General features: G+C 36.4%; 2 pseudogenes; both read right to left on the reverse strand.

The window, feature by feature from the left end:
* Window positions 1-4,720: 4,720 nt before the first annotated feature.
* Window positions 4,721-5,708, reverse strand: LOC122195419 (glutamate--cysteine ligase, chloroplastic-like; annotated as a pseudogene).
* A 106-nt stretch (window positions 5,709-5,814) lies between these two features.
* LOC111882793 (agamous-like MADS-box protein TM6) lies at window positions 5,815-6,873 on the reverse strand (annotated as a pseudogene).
* Between the last annotated feature and the right edge of the window lie 224 nt (window positions 6,874-7,097).

Raw genomic sequence — 7,097 nt, forward strand, 5'->3', positions numbered from 1 at the left:
CCCTAAAATGGAGTTCACGGCCCAAGAACTTCCTTGGCCGTGAACTCACTTTTGGTCCTTGATTTTAATTTATTTTGATGCCTAAACATGTCAAGGTTTTTCCCATGTTTGGTTTCCAAGGTCTAGGGGGCATTAGGCACACTTTGGCCGTTGAAATGGAGTTTACTCCCCAAGGTGTTCTTGGGCGGTAAACTCACAGATCATGGTATTTTCCTATGATTTCTAGTGTATTAAGCATATATAAAGCTTTAAAACAACACTAGATAGAAGTACTCACTTTCCGGAACAAAAGTCCGAAGATCCTTGAGAGAGAATTTGACTTTTCTCTAGTTGGAATTGTAACTAATGAATAATTTGGTTCAGAATTCTATATATAGTCCTGGGATTTTTGGCAGAAAATATTTTATTCCCGGAAAGAACTCTAATATCATAGAGTTTTGGAATAACAGAGTTGCACAAGACCCAAGTGCAACCTCTCTCCTGATATCTCCTTAAGTGTAAATCCTGAGTTGCTCAAACTTGTCCCAAAAGTTTGAAAGTTAGCAGAAACAGACTTGGCTTCTATTGAAGTGGAAATTTTTGGGTTGTCACATGAAGTGAGAGATATATTTTCCTCGGCTACCCAGGGAAGTCCTTTGGATATTTGTTCTACAGATCTAGTGAGGATGTGGTCTTCGTAGCATGAAGGGGAGTCTTGAGAGAGAGAGAGAGAGAGAGGGAGGGAGAGAGAGATCATATGCAAAGAGGATAGTGGGAGTACCATTGATCTTGAAGAAATTCAATAGTCAACCAATGAAGGAACTTCTGGTAATACTAGGGCTCAACCTGAGGAAGAATTTCCATTTGAACCAATTGATGAGTCATTACCTCTTAGGCGTTCCACTAGAGTTAGAATACAACCAGAGTTGTATGGTTTCCATATTACTACAAAAGGTGCTATGTTTATCCATGATAGTACACTGGTAAATTTGGATGAACCAGGTAACCCCAAGGAATCCATGGCAGGCCCTGAGTCAGCCAAGTGGAAAGAGGCAATAGACAACAAGATCAAGTCCATGTATGACAATTAAGTTTGGAATTTGTAGACAGTTGGGTGCAAATGGATCTTCAAGAAGAAGATCGACATGGATGGAAAGGTACACACTTTCAAGGCTCGACTGGTTGTAAAAGGACTTACTCAAACCCTAGGGGTTGACTATGACGAGACTTTCTCACCAGTGGCCAAGATAAAATATATTATGGCAATGCTAGCCATAGTTGCATTTCATGACTATGAAATTTGGCAGATGGATATCAAAACTGCTTTCCTTAATGGGAAGTTGGCTGAGGATGTTTACATGAGCCAACCAGAAGGTTTTTAGATGCAAAGTATCCGAATAGAGTGTGTAAGCTAGAGAAATTAGTCTATGGATTGAAACAAGCTTCTCGCAGATGGAATCTTTGCTTTGACGAGAAGATTTTGTGAGTTTGGTTTCTCTAGAAGTGAAGATGAATCTTGTGTATATTTCAAAGCTAGTGGGAGGATAGTAACCTTCCTGGTATTGTATGTTGATGACGTACTTCTTATAGGAAACGACATTCCAACTTTACAAGAGGTTAAGTCTTGGCTTGGAAAGTGTTTCACTATGAAGGATCTGGGAGAGGCTGCTTATATTCTAGGGATAAGGATTTTGAGAAACAGGAGTAAAAGGCTAATTGGACTTAGTCAAAGTACATACTTGGAAAAGGTATTACAGTGTTTTAGTGTGGAAAATTCCAAGAAAGGAGAACTGCCTATATAGAGTAATACCAAACTGAGTAAGACTCAGAGTCCGAGTATTGATGCAGATATATCAGAAATGAGTAGAGTTCCATATGCTTCCGCCGTTGGATCTATCATGTATGCTATGAGATGTACTCTCCCCGACGTGGCTTTTTCTTTGAGCATGGTCAGTCGTTATCAGGGAAATCCAGGTAGAGCTCACTGGATAGCAGTTAAGAATATTCTTAAGTATCTGCGAAGAACTATAGATTGGGTTCTTGTGCTTGGTGGCAGTGATAACCTAAGATTAACTAGGTATAGTGACGCCAACTTTTAGATAGACAGAGACAACTTTCGTTCTCAATCTGGCTAGGTGTTTACCCTTAATGGAGGAGCAGTAACCTGGAAAAGTTCCAAACAGGAGACGGTGGCTGATTCTACTTGTGAATCAGAGTACATAAGGCAAGCGAAGCATCAAAGTAGGCTATTTGGTTGAAGAACTTCATTGGAGACCTTGGATTTGTTCCAACCATCAAGGATCCAATGGATGTTTTTTTATAATGAAGGGACAGTTGCCTTAACGAAGGAACCAAGAGATCATGGCCGATCAAGGCATATCGACAGAAAATACCATTTCATTAGACATAGAGTAGAAGAAGGTCACCTCGTTGTGAAGAGGGTATCGTCATAATAGAACCCTGCATATCCCCTCACAAAGGGTCTGAGTATGGTCAAGCATGTTTAGCATGCTAGGAACATTAGTCTGAAGGATGATGTTAGTTTTGGTAGTTAGATAGTTAGTTTCGAAACTTGTAAGGAAATAAATGTAATTGACTTTTGGTGATTAAGTAATGGAGATTTATTTATGAGTTGGGTTACTACCTTCTGTCTATTATTTATTTTGTGTTTCATTTTGAATGTTTTACTTCCTGAATAATTAGATTGTTCAAACATCCATAGCCGATCATACTTTTGGAAGTAAGTAGTGAATCAAGATTGTCATGAATTGAATTGTAGATTGTCTAAAGGGTTTTAGACATAGCAATGGTATTGCTGCGATATTCGTGAATACTTTGAAATAAAGAATTTAAGTAGTGGATTAACCCACACTCAGAGAATTACTTCATGGAATTTATCACGGGTAATTCTTAGACGATAATATCTTATAATCCTTAAACGGAGATATATGAGTTGTTTACGAGTTGGTTGAGCATTGATGATACATAAACGCATTAGTAACTTGATGTTATAAAATGTATTGTTGTGCTTGATTTGATGAGTAAATAGTACAAGAATATAAGTCAAATTTTATCTGTTCTTTTTTATCCTTAAGGGGAAAAGGCGATATCTTTGGGCCCCTCGATGATTTGGTGTTGACTTATAATGTCGGGCCCGGCCAAGAGTAAATTGATGCGTTCAATTAGTAGTTCTTTGTCATTACAAATCAGAAATCGAGAAACAAAGTATTGGACATGAGATTGATTCTTTTCCATGTCTCATATCTGTGTGATATCACTACTAGAAAAACAGTCTTTTACGATGCTCATTACACGTCGTAAAACGCTCAAACGACGCACAAATGCGCGTCAAGGAATGCCCTGTCATAACGAGAGACGAAGCGCATTTATGACACGCAATGCGTATCATTAAAACCGTTGTCAAGAAAGGCCATGTCATAAATGAAGATGACACACATGTTTGCGTATCGTAATTTTTTTTTTAAAAAAAAAATATTTATAGGTTTACTAATTTTCAAATTAAATTTGCATTTCATGTCTTATAATAGAAAATAAAATACCATATACAAAAAATACAATCCATTACACAAAAGTTAATGTCATACAAAATACAAAGTAAAATACAATAAATTAGAAAGATAATTCATTGCACTAACATGTCAAATACAAATAATCATCGCTAACTATATAACCTAATACTACATTGATATTAAGGGACATCATCATAACTCACTGAAGGTCTTGGAACAATGTTCTCGTCATCAACTCTCACACCAACCTTGCTTAAGTAGATGGTCTTGGAACAATGTTCTCGTCATCAACTTGTATATCTGCCAAAAACTTGAAAAAACAACAAATATTTAATGTTTATATATATAACAAGAACATATTGAATGCATAAAATAACAAGAGCTAATAGAAAGTCATAATATAAAAGGTCAAAATGCAACTTTCATGGTTTTATTGGGAAAAAGAAAAGTATTAGTGGTTCTCTTGTAGCCTACTCATAAAAGTACAAGTTAATTAATGTTGATGATAAATACATAAATAAACAAAAACAACCAGAAACAATGATAAAAAAATTAGAACTTACAGTAGCTTCTAGCAAGGCAGAAAGAAGTTCACGATCCGTACCCAACTTAGATAGTATATGCAACACATGCAGCTTCTGGTGAATTGACAATTAAGTCCTTTTGATGGGAAAGAAATGTAGCATGGAAACTACTGCAAGAGTAGACCCTCTATCACAAAACAATAAGTTGCACGATCAGAATCAATAGCAACTGTTAATAATACGAGTGCAAAAACACATATACCTCAACAAATGATAACCTTTCCAATATCTTTGACTTGTATGGTCCAAAATACCCCTGACTAGTCGTAAGATCAGAATAGGAGTGCAAAAGACCCTCTATCATAGAGTAGACCCTCTATCACAAAACACTAAACTTTGCTAGACCACCATCTTACTGTGTACAGACTCCATTCCATTTATCCGCTTCAGTGTTGCTAACCAGAAGCTACACTCATCCCAGTGGTTGCATTTGATTTGAGGAACTTCTTTGTAATTATGTGTTACAAGGTCTCTGAGAAGACTTCACTTCACTACCAGGTTTATTTGTAGTACTGTATTTGCTGCAATGAAACCGAAGAAGAAATATATTTTTTCTGAGTAAATGACCTAAATACCCTCAGAATTGTAAATCATAGCCAACAGTAGGAACTCCAAGCCAACCAGGAATTATCGAGTTGATATGAGATAATTCCTCATTATCTCATATCTTCCCTGACAAAACATTCATTCAATCTCATTCTCACCACATACCATATCTCATATCTATTTCTTTTCTTTGATATTTAGAATATTATTATAAAATAACTAAATTATTTTTACCTTAGGCACTATAGGTATATCATTTCTTTTCAATTTTGGCTGGAAACCAATTCCTATAAATCCAATTCCCATCTCTTCAGCAACAGCTTTCACCTGTAAAGTAAAGTAGCACATCCACATTTGACATATCACTTTCAACACATGGAATTATATAATCATATCAACTTCATGTAAGGTACCAACCATTACAATTTACAAACCTAGTAAAGGTGTGAATTCACTTCTGCACATGTTTGATGGAGAGTTTCAAGAGGAGCACCACTGAGCTCAAACTGATCACCGGGTTCCAGAGATATACTTTGTTTTCCCTGACATTATTTTTTTTAAAGTTTAGAAATAGACCACATACAATCAAACAGCAGCTTTGGGTTCTTTAAATATGCAATGCTGATTACCTGTTTAAGCCCAATTATATTGTCCCCTTCCATGATATTCTCCTAGTCAAATCTCTCAGAAATAGCATTTAGCAGATCTGCTATTTGTACATACGTCATAGGCTTCAATGTTTTCAGCTCAAACCCAAACTTTTCATGTTCAACTCCTATTCTGCAATATCCATAACATTCATCATTAATCAACACAGAAACATATGTGCAAAATAAAATACTTAGCATAAGAGACAAATAAGTAAGAACCTCCAATTTTCCTTAGGTTTGCATCCAGAAGCAAGGTACCACACAAGATCTTCTTTTGTAAGTGGGTCTATAGCAACCACTGCATCCTCTGTGGGAGGACTTGCAACAACAACTACTTGATTTCCTCGTTTGGATTTTACAGCAATGGCATCTTCATGATGCATCTTTTGGCTACTCTTGGAGGAGGAATCGCATGTCATTTCTGTGGGACCCTATGGACATCCTTACGGACCACCTCCACCTAGTTAGCAGCAGCAGCAGCCTTACCCTATTTCAACACGAATGAGTAAAGAATAATGAAACCTTTCATTCTCGCACAATGGTAAGTGAATCCTACATCTGTTGCTCGAGAATGGTGAGATCATTCATGTCCAAACCATCTAAATCTTCACCAAGAACTCTTTGCCTACAAAACAATATTTGCCAACTACTTTCTTTAACCTTTAATTAATTTACTTAACCGTGATGGGTTTAAGAATAAAACTCCACATTGATTCCACATAGTAGCGCTTTGGACTGATTGACTTAAAAAAAAACCTTTTAGACGAGATATTTAACCTTTAATGTATTAAACTCACCTGATCCCCCTCCTAAGTTTCGTGTTAGTGTCTTTAAGCTTTTTCATAGTTTCCTTCATTCTCTATACATGCATATACACACCACCGTATTACACAAGAATCAGCTTTCAAAACACTTAAACACGCCCAACTAAAGCAAGGTGATCATCTGGTTAAAACCCAGCAACCCAAAGGTTGTGAATCTTCATTGCGTATTTGTTGGTTGAAAAACATTAAAAGACACACACACGAGAGAGGGCGGAGAGAAAATAGCGAACCTCATAGTGGGAGCTCCAGAGATCACAACCTAGAGTTGTATGATACAGATCATACATATTTTTAGTCCTGTGTAAATTTAACTAAGATCAAGATTATATGAAGAGATGAAATTGAGTTCTCTTTAAAGCAAGCAAAAGGTGGTAGAAGAGATATAGCTAGAAATATATAGAAGGTGCTATAGCCTGTATGTATATGTATATATGTATTATATACGTACGTGGTTGAAGGGCTGATATACTCATGGAACTTGCCGGTGTTGGAGAACATAATAAGAGAAACCTTGGCATCACAAAGAATAGTAAGCTCATGAGCTTTCTTGAATATCCCATTTCTTCTCTGAGTATGTCACATGTCTGTTTGTGTTATTCTCTATCTTTTTTATCTTTATCTTCCCTCTTAATCTGACATGTTCTTCATATAAACCTTCATTGAAAGCATCACCAAAAAGGTGAAAGCTGTGCACTAACCTTCTCCGAAGATGACGAACGATACTCTTCCCAATGTCTCTTGAAGTCCAATTCCAGTTCATATTTGTCTCTGAGATGCAAGGAGATAAATGTAAGTCATGACCTTTCATCCTTTCTTATAATGAAATTTTACAATCTTATTCCTTTTATAGGAGAAATCTAAAACTGAGATCTCAAAAGCCAGAATTATAGAGGAAACAGTAAAAGTTGATTTATAGGATGTCACTTATTCTGAGAAAGAGTGAGAACTATAGTAACCTTATTTAAGCAGCATAAACATATAAGT

The sequence above is a fragment of the Lactuca sativa genome, chromosome 8 (genome assembly GCF_002870075.4).
Source record: "Lactuca sativa cultivar Salinas chromosome 8, Lsat_Salinas_v11, whole genome shotgun sequence".
NCBI lineage: Eukaryota > Viridiplantae > Streptophyta > Magnoliopsida > Asterales > Asteraceae > Lactuca > Lactuca sativa.